At 35.0% G+C, this 15,425-nt stretch overlaps 1 protein-coding gene across 1 annotated transcript in view; it reads right to left on the reverse strand.

The window, feature by feature from the left end:
• LOC149677234 (uncharacterized) overlaps positions 1-14,666 on the reverse strand; it is a 241,874-nt gene extending 227,208 nt beyond the window's left edge. The window contains exons 1-2 of the mRNA XM_089838260.1: positions 14,101-14,666; positions 13,694-13,840 (exon numbers count right to left, since the gene is read on the reverse strand). The gene's annotated coding sequence lies outside the window, so the exon portion shown is untranslated. The remainder of the gene's footprint in view (positions 1-13,693; positions 13,841-14,100) is intronic.
• Between the last annotated feature and the right edge of the window lie 759 nt (positions 14,667-15,425).

Genomic DNA, 15,425 nt, shown 5'->3' on the forward strand with positions numbered 1-15,425 from the left:
CATGCCTTCATAAAACACGAACCAATTATTACATAAATTATAATGATATTTACCTTGTTACTGTAATAAGGGGGCGTGGTTTAATATTAATCGTCTAATATTTCAAAAACGTGGAATGCAATTTGAATTAAATTAATTCAACCTGATTTCGGTTTGTCACTATGCCTAAAAAACGAGGTTGAGAAAAAGTTTACAAAAATAAAAAAGGGGGGAGGGGAATTGAGATAAATTATTATTTTTAATATATTTAAAAATAATTTTCCTGTGAAAATGATAACGCCCCCTTTTAAAATAAAGCGCGAACAACTTTAACTTCCATAAATCCCCATAGATCTCGCGGGCTTTTATTTTTTATACAAAATTATTTTTATGTTTTGGCGGGAAAGAAAACAGAATATTTTGTTGCCCTGTAATAATCTCAGCGCCCAGTTTCCGTGGCTCACGTTATATAATAATAAGCTTAAGACCTTTAATTCACGAAAAAAAGAAGAAAAAAAATCCCCCAGACACTTTTGGAATTTTCGATGAGGGGGAATAGTTTTCCCCAAAACTTTTAAAGGAAAACTAATATCATGGATTTTTGGCATTTTTGAGATTTCATAATTTTCTTTTGGAACCGTCTTAAACATTTTTCTGGGAAGTTGGGTGGAATAGACAAATTCGAATATTACATGCAGAGAAACAAACTTCCAGGGGCAAGCCGCCATTCTGAATAATTTCCCTCACGCCAGGAGACATCACTAGAGGCATGACCGAGTTTGCTAGCCCTCTAACACGCAGTGAACTTGGGCTGCCCTCTAGTGGTGTTTCGTGGCGGGAGCGAAATTATTCAGAATGGCGACTTGCTCCTGGAAGTTTGTTTCTCTGCATGTCATATTCGAATTGGTCTATTTAATCGAAGGGTTATTGGGAGAAACTTAATCGAAGCCCGGGTTATTGAAGGGAATTTAATCTGTACCTTCGACTACAATTTTCATTTAATTTTAATCTTGAAAAAAAAAAAACCCTGCAAAACATTCGGAGATACTTTTCCTTGAAACCACCTTGCAAGCTAGCCAGCCACCAAAACTGTAATATTTTACTTTAATTTTTTTGTTCAGTTACAAAGAGCTTATTATAGTTTAATAATACGGCGTATACCTTTTGGCATACCGCGAGAAAACCCATAGTGTCCCTAGGTAGATAGAAACTTATACTTGTAACAGAGATGAAGTTTGAAAAATCTAATTATTATTCATGTAAGCGAGTATTGTTTAGGGAGAGAAAAAAATCCTTAACTTTTCCGCACGCTAGTTGACCTTTTTGGATACTAACCCCCTAATTTCTCAACGTTTTATTTTAAAGGGATAGTGAAAGAATATCAGACGAAAAGGTAATCGTTTAAGAAAATGTCCCAAATGGAGTATAAAACTGGTTAAACAACTGAGTAAATACTTTTCACGTGCAGTTTACCGGAGCCTCCGAGATACCTAGGCCCGTGCGTGTCGATTTTTATGTGGGGGAAATATCCAGTTTCATAGAGGAAATATTTTCACCCAATATGTGTACTAGATGGCGCTCTTATTACAGTTGCAAAGGGGGTCTTCCATAAATTGTCGCTGATATTTTAGGGGCCAAGCGCCCCCAAGCGAGAAAACACGGCGAACTAAATTAGTTAAAAAAAATTGTTGATTCGGGATAGGCACGGGCCTAGGTATCTCGGAGGCTCCGAGTTTACAATGCAGAGTAACGCAAAGAAATTGGTTGCACTCTTCAATTTAGGCCAGCATACCTTGTTAAAACTACACTTCATTATCCCTTTGAAACTATAATTTTTAAGGGTTATTATATTGTAAAGAAAAAATAAGGGCTGGATGAAAAATCGTACAATACTTGGTCATGCAAAAAAAAAAATTCGCGCGTGTCCAATGGGTGGACGGACTATACTTGGGACATTGACTCGCGCCAAATTTATAACGTGTTTCAACTTTACGTTTGACCCTTTCTTTCATTTCTTCTCAACGAGAAAATATTACAGTCTCTTTAAATAAAAAAACCTTACAATGAAACGATATGGTTATTATATGTGTGAGAGAAAAAAACGGGGCAAAAACTTAATTGAGATTATGATGATGATCTCGTAACTAGATAGGGCCGCCAGCTTAATTTGTTAGGAAAAACACTTTTCTCGGCTAAGTTGAACGCGTGTAGTTTTGAATGAATATTTTTTTTAGTCTGCAGGTAAAGATTAACAATCTTAAAGTGGACAGGAAATATATATGTTCAAAATTATACCGCCAAAATTTGCATGTCAAAGTTGAAAGTTCTACTCAATTCATTTTATTTTTACGACTAATTTTAAACGTCACGCCAAGATTTATATTTATATTTATATTTAAGAAATGTATAACTTTTCTTGGGATATAACCCCAAATTGGTTTCCCTATGTACAATTAATCAGCCTTTTTAGGGGTCAATACTTTGGGGTCAACGTCAGGTGAAAACAGTCCAATTGGCGGACTAAAACAGATTTTGCGCCATCATCCATAATCAAAACAGAACTAACTATTAATTACAAATATTCAATAAATTATATATATAAAAGTATGTATTTTACTACGGGGAAGGGGTTAAACATTGAAACACTGCGCTTCAGTACCACAATTACAAACGAATCCATAATAAAAATAAATAAAAATGAAAAATACTTTGTCTCGATACGCTTATACAATTTCACCAAAACCAGACTATCATTAAATAAATTGTATATATATACGTTTAAACATTATATCACGTGTCACGTTAAAAAAGGAGTATATATATAATATATATGTTCTAGGCAGTCGCCTTTAACGATTGACTGATTAGACTAATTCGTAAACGGAAATGTACATTGTAAAAATTACGCAAAAATAAAGTAACAAAATACTTGCATCGGCAGACCTACAAAAAAACCCCCCAAATCGCGAGAAATTGTCCTTTTGCACGAATTCCGAAAAGGGATGGATGGAATACAAGGGATGATATTTTATTACCCAACAGAATATAAAAGGAAAAAAGTATACGTAATGTTAAGGATGGCGGAAATTATATTGTTAGTATCATTTTCCATTTTGTCGCCGCCCATTTTGTTTTGCGTGACACGTCAAGCGTGCGTTTAAGCGCGTCAAGAAACATGTTTAGCGACGCGCTCACTCAAACTAATGCCAGGGTATCAATGTACAGCGGAATAACATTTATCAGAACCAAATTACCACCCGAAGTTATAATGTGAAATTTGGGTAAACTTCTGCGAAGGGGTTTTCACTCTATGATGTTTATGAGCAACGTCACATTAATGTAATAGCGCCTGAAAATTCTCTAGTGTCTATATAACCTTACCCGGAGCATAGGACTGATAGCCTTCCCTTGGTCCGGAGAAATTATCCTTTTTTCTCATATCAGCAAAACCTTTACATAATTTCAATTTTAATCAACTTCAGATATTAACTTATTTAAAAGTTAAAAAGCGCGCGAATAATCTCCTTGCATCTCGTGCCGCCAATTTGATCATCTTAACAATATAGTGTCGTCTTTGGAGCGTGCGCACGCTGCTGCAGCCTGATGTTCTTTTCTCGCCCCACTGTCTCGTTTGATGAGAATGTTTAACTGGCGCGTCATACGTTTTGTCCGCTGCCTGTTTACCTTCCCTTTCCCGCCAACATTCAACCCCTCTCCCATCACATACAAGGTGTTTTTGATAACTCTACACCAAAAATTAAGGGGTTGATATTCTTTGGAAAATCGATTTGAGTCGAAAATTTTCTATACTCCTATCTCCATTTTGTTTGCCACAAGGGACGCTGTTTTCGAGTTAAGATTGCATCCAGAGTATTTTACGGATGACCCCTTAAATTTAATTAAAACACTAAAAGACAATGATTTCTTTTTTTATTAAGGGGTCATCCCTAAAGCACTCTTGAAAATCATAACTAGAAAACAGTGTCTCTATTTGCAAACAAAATGGAGATAGAAGTTACATTTTCCCAAAGAACATGCCCCTTAATTTATATCAGGCTTATCAGAAACACCCTGTATAATAGGAGTATATGCGTGTCTCTTTAATAACGCTTAATTTGACTCGACTCTATTGTCAAGGAGTCGGGAAGGCGACGATTATGTTAATTAGACGACCAGTCTTTTACTCCCCCTCACTAATTGGTTGCTACGGGCCTTTTCTAGCGCGCAAATTTTATTGTTATACGAGTTGGGAATATGGAATGAAAATGCGATACACGAGGCGGCTCTCTCCCTCCGACATTTTTGGTGGTTTACTGCATCGCGTGGCAACATTAATGTATAGTACACAGACACTGATACTGTAATATCATGCGTGTCTTTGAGAGTCTATTATGTAAAGAGAAGGGACTCAAATAGATAGAGCTTTGTTCTGTTGGCTTTATGATATCATAAGAAAAAATTACCGCTATATGTTATTGCATACTTTAACATTCTGTTCAAAAATTAAGGATTTCACATAATCTCTTCATTAACCTTATCAAAAGAAGTTTGCAAGCACTGGCAAGGCTTCCAGCATTCCCTATAGCTTGCGAAGTTCTCTTTACATTACTTTAACAAAGTAATTAAGTGAAAAACAACCCCTTAACATTCAAATTATGTCTTCAAAACGGTTAAAGAGAGAGTCGTCATCCCCTGGTGACCCCTAGAGTTTCAAAAACCCTCCCCCAAAAGCATCAAGTGTTTAAAAATTTGCCTAAAAATGCGTGCGTGCGTGCATGCGGCCGCGGATCGGAGCAATCGCGTTTTTAATAACACTTGCCCATAAATATAATACATACAGTCATCTCAGTTGAAAACGTTTCTTACATTAATAGATACAACCCCATTATAATTAAGTACTTCAGGGTGTGTGCGTGTGTAACATGTAAGCTAAAGGAATGCTACTTAATGACGAGTGAGTCGCACTGCCGCGGCTAAAGAGAAGAAGTTGGCGCGGAGCAAGGATTTTAGAGAAATAGGTTTCCACCGCTTTGAGATAGCAAGGAAAACATGTTTACCGCTCCCCCTGGTGGTGGTAGTATGCTAAGACAAAACTTACGTCCGAATACAAGCACGGTACTTAAACAAGGGCGAAAAGAGGTAAATGATGATGGGCGACCTGCGGCACTGAATCTCTTCCAGTGTATGTACACTGCGCACGACCCTACCCTTCGGTAGGCGATTGTTAAGTGCTGCCATTGTATTTGTATGAGAACTAGCTTTCATTTTTAAGACACAGTGGGGAGGGACCATTACGACCTTACCTAAACGCTGAGGATGCTGGGTAGACAGCAATGGGGGACTCTTGGCAACGTCTCCATTAAACACTACATCTCAACCTGTCACTCCATAAACCTTGCTTCATCCAGTCAACCAGCCAGCATTATTATAAAATAGCGTCTAGTAATTGAGTAGGAAAAGGGAACTTGAGAGAGAGAAAAAAGATAAAGATACGCTTTGTCTCTTTATAATTTCACCCACTGTTTAGCAATTGGACTCTATTATGACTCCGCACCACCCAACAGCCAGCGAAGAGAATTAAAGATAATAGAGAGAATGTAAGGCGCGAGCCAGGAGAGCTAGAACAAAAATGGTTCTAATAGAGGGGTATTATTTTCCGGATGGTTTTTGCACGCGCGTTTGTGTGTGTGTCCCTTTTAGGGGAGGGGGTGTCGCTAGATGAATAGCTTCATTAATATAGTATAAAAATGCTTAGAACAGAGAGAAAAGAAAGGCATTTTTGCTCGAGTCGACTCGAGTACTCGCTCTCGGGGACAGAATGGAACGTTTCCGCGTGAGAACGCACCAAACAGTTCTCTTTCGTTGATATATTTTTTTTTAATATCTAGGATGAATTCATACGTAGTATAATATTTTAATTGTCGCCGAGTTAGGCGAGCCTTTTAATTTCTCTTGATTATCTAGCGGTCGGTTATTTTCTTTTTTTAATTTCGTTTCTTTGAAACTCCTTTCTCTACTAATTTCCCAAGTTCTAATAACACTGATAATTATCTTTCAAGGATGTTTTTAAGGTTTTCATTGGTTAAAGAATCAGCGAATAAAACTACGTTTCCAATTAGCGTGAAACAATCTTGCAGTTAACTAAAATTGTAACCCCTTCAGGTTAGGCTAACCTTATACGCACGCGAGTATTCCATAAAAGTTAAACTACAGGGGCAATATAAAATCCGAAAAAAATAATTTATATAAAATGGATAAATGATTTATATTTTTAACTAAAAGCCAACAGTCAAGTAAATTAAGTATTAAACTTGTTACCTAATTTATTAGAAACCCACACAAAGGCCTACGTGTCACGTTTTCAAACGACCAAATTAATTTCTAAAAAAAAAATAAAAATAAAAATCTTTCCTCAGTAAAATTTTAGTGAAAGGGTTCGCCGGTTAAATGACAACTGTTTAAAGGTCCGTTTTATCCATAAATACGATTCGGATACAATAAAACCAGAGGCATTCGGGCATTAAATAACGTCATACGGACACTGACGCGTCAATGATTTCATCCCCATCCCATCCTTGATTCTTTCCCACTGTTAAGTTACATTGTCTCGAATAGGGCTCGGATCAATATCCTCTAACACATTATCCTGAAGAAAGAATATCCCATTCTTGATAAATTAACGAATTCATTTAAGAGTCACAAGAATATTGAACGTTCAATAAGACTGAAACAGCGCCATCTACTTCACGAAGAGGTCCAAAGAGAAATCTAATAGCTATTATCTCATATAATATTGTTTTTCAAGTTTGAAATATTCGTTTTTCAAGTTTGAAATATTCGTTTTTCAAGTTTGAAATATTCGTTTTTCAAGTTTGAAATATTCGTTTTTCAAGTTTGAAATATTCGTTTTTCAAGTTTGAAATATTCGTTTTTCAAGTTTGAAATATTCGTTTTTCAAGTTTGAAATATTCGTTTTTCAAGTTTGAAATATTCGTTTTTCAAGTTTTGAAATATTCATATCCATCCCTTCAAAATTTTCACTGAAAAATTTAATTAAATTCATAATAATTTATAATAATGATATTTGATTCTTTTTGTACCATATAGTTTCCCTTATTACGCTTAGTCTAATAGATGGGTACGAATTAACCGAAGCGATAAGAAGATTATTGATGTTTAACAAATTTCTTCGCGACGATAACAACCATAGTACCGGCAATGATAAAGAAACGATATACTTGAATGAGTTTTTTCTTTCTCTCTCTATTGAAAATTGTCATTTAAATTATAATAAATAAACTGCGCGTAAATTAACATAATACGAGAAACATAACGATTACCCAACATATCCTCAAAGCCGTGGTTTATGAAATTTCAGAGTGACAAAAAAAAAGAATTATTGAACCTAAGAATGGCAGTTTTGAATGAATTTTATCTATAAAGATAAGTAAGGTTAACTGACTTCAATTCAGCTTAAATATCAGCCTGATCAAATCAAATCAAATATCCCTTTAAATAAGTTAAACTCAAATGAAAGTAGATAAAACTAAACATTACAATTAAGGCGCATGTATACAACCTAAAAGATAAAGACACCAAAACTGGATTTGATTTCGTTTAACAACAATTGCGGTAAACCGACAAATACTATACAGTAACACTCGACCAAGAAACTGAACAACACGACTTAAATCATTGCTGACCAAACAGAAGAAAAAAAAACAAAACACATTTTCATTTAATATAGAACAAACTGTAATCGTAAAATGAAAAGCTTTGATAAATAACTTTCAAAGTCTTAAGAATTGAACAAAAGGTAACAAACTCGCGAGTCAATCTCATTGTTAAGTACCCCTACTTTTATACGGTTTTGTTAATACAAATCCGAATAATACGGTACTGTATCGGGATGTTACGAGTGTATACAGAATACAGGGCTTTGTTTTTCTTATATATCCTTCATTCCCACGAATTACAATACCGCCGCGTTGCGTTTTTGTTGTCTCTAAATACCTCATTCCTTAATTGTACTTATAGTTAAGTCTTTATACAATACTAAACACCACCCTCCCGTAACTTTCACCTTTTGTGTTTGTACATATTATTTGTTTAGAATGTCACGAATGTGAATATAAATCCCTTATAACACGCTCTGTTTAAACTAAGTTTTAAACAAAATAAAACGAGATAACATTAGTTAGCTTTTTTGTATTTTGTTACCAAACCATGGCCATGTATCGAACAGATTTTTTTTCCGCGCGCTTTTACTGTCTTTTTAAAATAATAAAAGTGTTTTGTTAAGTTAAGTTAGACATAATGTTTCTGTATACTTTCCTTGTTACATTATAAATTGTATTTACCATTTTAAGCCAGTATTGCGGGAGTTGGGTTGTTACTTATGTCCCGGAATACTTTAGGTAACTCTTAACTTAGACTGTGGAATTTAAATTCTGGAGACAATGAGGGATTGTGTCACAGCGTGCATGCCAGAGAATATGTATAAACTTTGCCGCATAGCTTGGCTTTAAATTAGAACTATTATATTCAAGTTTTGGAATAATTTTACGTCGGGTTTAATTTATTGGAAGAGAAAGCAACCTAGCTGCAAGATCTTCCTTTGTTTTTTGGAAAAATAAAATAAGATATATTTAAACTAAGCTCACATTATTAAACCTCTATTAGTGTTCGAAAACACAATCTTTACGCACTGTTTTTGAGTTATGATTTTCAAGAGTATTTTAGGGATAACCCCTTTATAAAAATAGAAATCCTAGTTTTTCAGTTTATTAATTAAATTTAAAATATTCTGGATGCAATCTTAACTCGAAAACAGTGTTCATTGTGGCAATCAAAATGGAGACAGAAGTTACATTTTCCACTCAAAATTGATTTCCCAAAGAACATCCCCCTTAATTTATGCTTATGCATTCAGATTTATCAGAATTTCTACACCCTGTATAATAATTTGACACTCAAGTTATAGTTTGTTCAGTAATTAAAATAGAAATCATAGTTTTTCAGTTTATTAATTAAATTTAAAATACTCTGGATGCAATCTTAACTCGAAAACAGTGTCCCTTGTGGCAAACAAAATGGAGACAGAAGTTACATTTTCCACTCAAAATTGATTTCCCATAGAACATCCCCCTTAATTTATGCTTATGCATTCAGATTTATCAGAATTTCTACACCCTGTATAATAATTTGACACTATCAAGTTATAGTTTGTTTAGTCATATTACATTCAACAAGAGAAGGCCTACATAATTCTTTCTATTTTTTTTTTTTCATAACAACCTTCAAGAATCTTGAGACAACCTCGTGATAGTTTTTGTGTGCAGATTGAAAAGAATGCCATCGAGTATAAGGGGGTGGCATACACTTCGGCGGCGGATTATCGGCTAGAGCCAATTGTTACGCCTTTTCTGTTAGGGCGAAGAGGCTTTTGTAAAGCGAAACCGTGCCTTCCCTTCTTCACAAATTAGCCGTTTAACAATTCAACAATGAATTAGTCTAGTCATTACGCCAAAAGGCCCCTATTCTTCGCCTTAAATACGAGAAGAAAAATTTTCTTAAAACAAAGCTTTTGTTGGAAGGGGGTAAGAAATGCGCCTGAACCTTGGAGAAAACGAATAAGGAGATCTGCCTAGTTATCTAATCGAATAGGGAGCTAACAACTGGCTGACCTCACTCAGCCCCTTTCTGGTTGGCATTTTTGCTCATTTTCCAAACGTTGGGGGGGGGGATGAAACTCCAGTAAAATATAGAAGGGTGTGACGTTTCAGGGTCAGAACTCTTAACTCCCTATTTAGATCCAAAATTGGTCAGATAATACTCAAATAAGTTAGTTGGGATACTTTGAAGCAGTATACTCAAAATATTTATGGCGGGAAATGTTAGTAACTTGTCTTGTAGCCATTTTACAAGATGGCTTCCTAAACGGATAATAAAGCTTTCTTAGAATATAAACTTCCCTACAAAAGTAGTCTTATGTCAAGGGATGGATTCTAGAGGTACAGTTAAATTAAACGCCTTATTTAACTCCACTAAGGAATAAAAGTCTCCTTGCAAAAGTGGCGCTCTTTGAAATTGGCGCGTTCTTTTCGAGCCTTTTGTCTTTTTTCGAGCCTTAGTTGCGCAAAAACCAAGGGAAAGAATAGGATTTTTTGGTAGGGAAGGAGTGAGAAGGGGTAGAGTTGACAAAAAGAAGTTATTTGTTAATACAGACTTCTAAATAGCTAGCTAGCTGCACGACGAAAGAAAGCCCGGGTAATGCTGCAGTATTCTTTTCAAAAAAGGCTCGCCTTTCCTTTCATAATATTAAACGGCTCAGTATTCAAAGGGTATCAAAAATGTTCTATGTCTTATGTTTTTCTACAATGTGTTTGTCCACATATTACAATGATTTTATCATTGGGCCCCCCTCTCATTTTTTTTCCTCTCTGATTTTGGTCTTTTGTTATGATATAGACAAAAGGGCCTTCGGAGGAATTAAGCATATAGCTAACTCGTGTCTCTATGAGCCTAATTAACTTGTAGCTCTAACAATAGTTTTTAAACGCATTACGATATTATATTTGTAGTATATAATAGGGGGCTACATAATGGACTGGTTTTTTTTAGGGGAAAAGTGTTTCTAAATGGTACTTGAAGGCAGCTTTCATGGGAAAATTATCACTGCGCCTAAATGGTAGTCAAAGAAACCCATGTGAAAATTTACACTACGCCTAAATGATAGTCAAAGAAACCCATGTGAAAATTTACACTACGCCTAAATGGTAGTCAAAGAAACCCATGTGAAAATTTACACTACGCCTAAATGGTACTCAAAGAAACCCATGTGAAAATTTACACTGCGCCTAAATGGTACTCAAAGAAACCCATGTGAAAATTTACACTGCGCCTAAATGGTAATCAAAGTCCAAATGGAAAAATTCCTCTGCAACTAAATATAAATAAAAGAAGTTTTTCTTTAAATATGCCAAGTGTAATTGTATTAATTAAAATCATTAAACGCTAACAAAAAAGAAAAAAAAACCTTAATTGCTTCTATAAATACACACGCAAATTTCTTTCAAACTTTCACTAAATCATGTTTTCATGTAAATTTCATCAAGAAATACAAAATATCGAAATCAAGATGTATATACTTAATTATTTCAATTTTCCATGGTCATGTATGTATGTATGTATGTATGTATGTATGTATGTATGTATGTATGTATGTATGTATATAAAATATACTTGAAATAATAACCAATCCGTGACAAATTTAAATAATTAAGGTAGACCTATACACCTTGTTTCATTTTATATATATGCATTTAAGTAAAAACGATTAAAATTTACATTAATAAGAAGAAAAAGAAGATATACTTCAGATTTATATTTGGTTAAAATTATAATTGGCATGCAATTGTAACGATTTTAAAAAAACACGACTTAAAAAAAAATGAAATATTTCGAAAAAATGCATTAGTCTATCATTAAAAATTCGATTCGATGCCTCAATTCGACAATACCCATTAACGAAAATACAATTAAAACCAAACTCGAAACTTCCGAAAACTCACGGATCAAAGAAAAATAGACCAACCGTGGAAATAAAAAAAAAATAAATTAGAATATATTTCTTAGAAAAATAACATTTTCCCCTAATTTTATAGACAGGGTGTTGGGGGGGGGGGGTGCAAGGAGAAATATTGCAATCATTCCATAATGGTCTGTTTTAGACGCGCTTCTTAAAGGGATGAAAATTCTCTAAGAACTATTGTAAAAAATATCGAAGATTTTTTGGAGATATTTGGGGGGAAAAATTCCCCTACCATTATACAAAAAACTTCATACATGATTAGTAATTATAGGGTAAGGTTTTAGAACACAGTGAACCACAAAAAAAGTACGAAAAAAATTAAAGATTGTACTTTTGTACTTGGGTTTGTGTTTAAATATGGAATTCTTTAAAGGTTATGAAAAATCAAACTTTAAGAATTTTGATTAAATTAAATTAAATGAACGATTCCCGCCAAATTATTAATTTCCCCATGTACAAATTAACGTAAAACCTCTTAACTAAAGTCCACGTGCATTTTGGCGCCAATATTTCCCTCCAAACTAGGTAAATGCAACGCACTCGAAGAAAACAGTTCAAAACATTCCAGCCAACAAAGTTAAGGCTGTAAAAATAACTATAACCACTTATTCAGAAAACTATTCTTCATATAAAGCAAACCCACCCACGCATAATGAACGAGTGGGGGAAAACTTCACTCTCATGATTATAATTAAATTACGGGAAATAAAACCGGACTTTAATTTGAAACTAATTTAAAGACAAAACGTATAGCTCCAACCCCTCTATACAGGTTGTTTCAAAAAGGTGGTACCGAAATACAATGGGATAGTTATATAAGAAATCAATTTAGAGTCGAAAATTTAATTTCTATGACATTTTTCCCTAATTGAGACCGTTTCAATTAGAATGTTTTACGGACGACCCCTTAATAATTAGCATTATCTTACTTAAATTTAATTGGTCATTGGTAAAACACAAATCAAACTTCATAAACGGTACGGTATCCCTTATGGATGGTTCAAAAGCCACCAAAATGTCATAATAGACCATTTTCGGACTCAAAATTGATTTCAAATTGAACCCAATGTACTTTTGCACAACACCCTGTACGTAAAAAAAAACGCTACAGAGTCTGCTGCTAGAGTTGTTTGTTACCCAACGAGAGCTTGACTTATTCCGTACAATCTCATTGTATTTTTTTAAAGAAGTTATATTAGAATCCCTATGGAGAAGTTGATTGACTGTGTAAAAATGGCCAAGCCTATTTCTTAGAAGAAAAATATTATAGTTCTACGCTTGGACTTTGAGGGGGTGAAACAAAAAAAATGATGGATTACATTCTTCTAAAGACCGTATACACGCGTACAGGCATAAGGCGCGCTGGAACTGACCAGCCCAAAATTTTAAAGCCATGAACGAAACAATGGAAACGTTTTTCTCTTTCATATATACTTCCAACGGTCAAACGCTATATAATATTATGGTCGAAAATATATATATATATATTCCTAAACAACACCCATCCCTAAAATTACACGACGATGATTATTGTGTTGTAGTATAGACACGGAAGCAACGCCTATAGTAATTATCCCTAAACAGGACGTCCCATTTAATTTAATATGTTAAGTTATAGGTTGTACACGGTTTTTATAATAGTCAAAATTCACGGATGGTTTTCCAGTTCAGAGTCTCATACGTATGTAATTATATAACGAATACGGCCACGGATTAATTTCTTTAATATATGTATTCCCTAAGACGGTTAGTATTAATTAAATTAATTAGTGGAGTTGTTTTCGAGGTTATATCTGAAATTAATTTTCGCGTAAAAACTGTTTTTAACTTTGTATCGGATTCGGATCCTTCAATTTTCCCTAATAATTTAGATGTTGCTTTTAAATTCCCCCCGAATAATTAAGTGATGGGATCCTTAATTGGACAGTCTTAAATTTTGAGAAGCAACGAAGAAGCTTTAATTGAGCATAAAATATTTAAGGGTGTGCCTATAGATGACCCCTATATCCTGTCCCTACAAATTTCCTTTGTATTTGAGCGTGTTTTTCGTATAATTAAAGATTTCAAAACAGACCCTTCCAAAATAAAAGAACCACCACCTATAGAAAGTGTAACACTTACGGGTTAAGTCTCCAATGTTGATAACTTGAAGTTACTTGACGGACTTAAGTTCACAACACGAATGTTCCTCTTCAAAATCGTGTATGGTATAATGGTTCAATCTCTCTTATGGTCCGGTCCGGTTCAATATAAGGTTTCAGATGTCACCTTCAAATAAAGATAATTTGATTTAGTTTAATATATAGTTCTTATATATAATTAAACATTAAAAATTTCGATATATAATAAAATTTAATAAGTAAATTTTCAACAACGAAAATAGATATTGTATTAATGGTGCGAAAAGACCAAAATATATCAACCCCTTTAAGCACCTCACAATGACATTAAATTAATACCAAATTATGCTAATTTTCTTACGTGGCAACGCGACTTCACTCGAGTTTAAACTAAAATTAAAAACTCACCATTAATATTCTTGAAAATAAAATAAAAATCCCAAGTTTCTTGCACACATACACAACGAACCACGTTTTCAACTTTGACCCCAAGCAGGTCGGGTCGAGCAACCACCCGAACACGTGGTTTAGTCCCAACAGTCACCAACGACCGCAACAACAAAAAAGAAAACCCACACGCACAAGGTCACGTAAATACGACCTTTGACACAAACTAATCCTTCGTCAAATAACAAACACCGTGTCCGCGTTTCAATTTTGGCAGTTAAAAAAATCACAACCAAAAAAATTAGCGAAAACGCACACTGAAACCGCGTGGTCGTATCGGCTTGAAAACTCGTGGCCAAGAAAAATTGAATCCAGAAGGCTAGTGAGAGTCTGGCATGCGCTCTAGGGAGCAAAATCCGTGTCTACCAAGTATTCATAACGTTAAAAACAACGTTCTAGCGGGGATAAACACTACTACTATAGTTACTAGATTGACAAGAAGAGCCAGTGGATGAGGCGCTAAATGAGTGAGAGAACCGCGCTCTGCTGGAACACACAAAAACATTCGAGCGCGCGCGCGCAAAAATCACACACACCAGAATGAGCACGAGGGAGAAAACGCGCCCGGCGGATAACCAAAGAGAGAGTGGAATGAGATGAGAATGAAACGAAATGATCATAGTGGTGTGTGAGTGCAGTGTAGTAAACGAACGACGGTGTTCACTTGGCCGCTCGCTATACGGTGTAGCCACCATTAAGGGAGGAAGGGGTAGCGTTTAAGAGCAAAAACGACGTAACTCGATTTTTCTTTACAATGTTAATTATTTTTTGAAGATGAAATTCGATTAAGAAAATAATAAAAATACACACTTTTCATTATACGGCGTAAGAAGTAGATTAATTGAAAGTTACCGTTTAAAAATGAAACCAAAATTTGGGATGGGTTTCGTAACTAAAAAAGTTATCGAAGTTTTGGCTATTTTGAAGACCGCCGAATTTTTAAACGACCTTCAACCTTTTTAAAAAATAAAATATGACCAATGGGTTGTAAAAATAAAGGAAATAACCACCCAATAAAACACCTGTAATCGAAATATTTCAAAGTTACGTAATTTGAGCACTGGGATAACTCTGAATACTTCCTCTATAGATATGGGGGGAGGAAAGTGTAAAATGTCGGGGACGGGGGGATATGGGGGGTGTTGCCTCTTTAGAATAGAAGAAAAGGCTACAATGGGGCTGTCAAAAATATCCCCTTAAGCTTGGCCAGCGTCCTTGTAGGTCGTTCCCTACGTAGCTCGCGAGCCCTGGCGATGCTGTAACTTGGCTTGGCCGTAGCGAGCGAG

Source organism: Phalangium opilio, unplaced genomic scaffold (assembly GCF_054372755.1).
Source record: "Phalangium opilio isolate 3A_F unplaced genomic scaffold, DU_Popi_V2 ptg000045l_1, whole genome shotgun sequence".
NCBI classification, from domain to species: Eukaryota; Metazoa; Arthropoda; class Arachnida; order Opiliones; family Phalangiidae; genus Phalangium; species Phalangium opilio.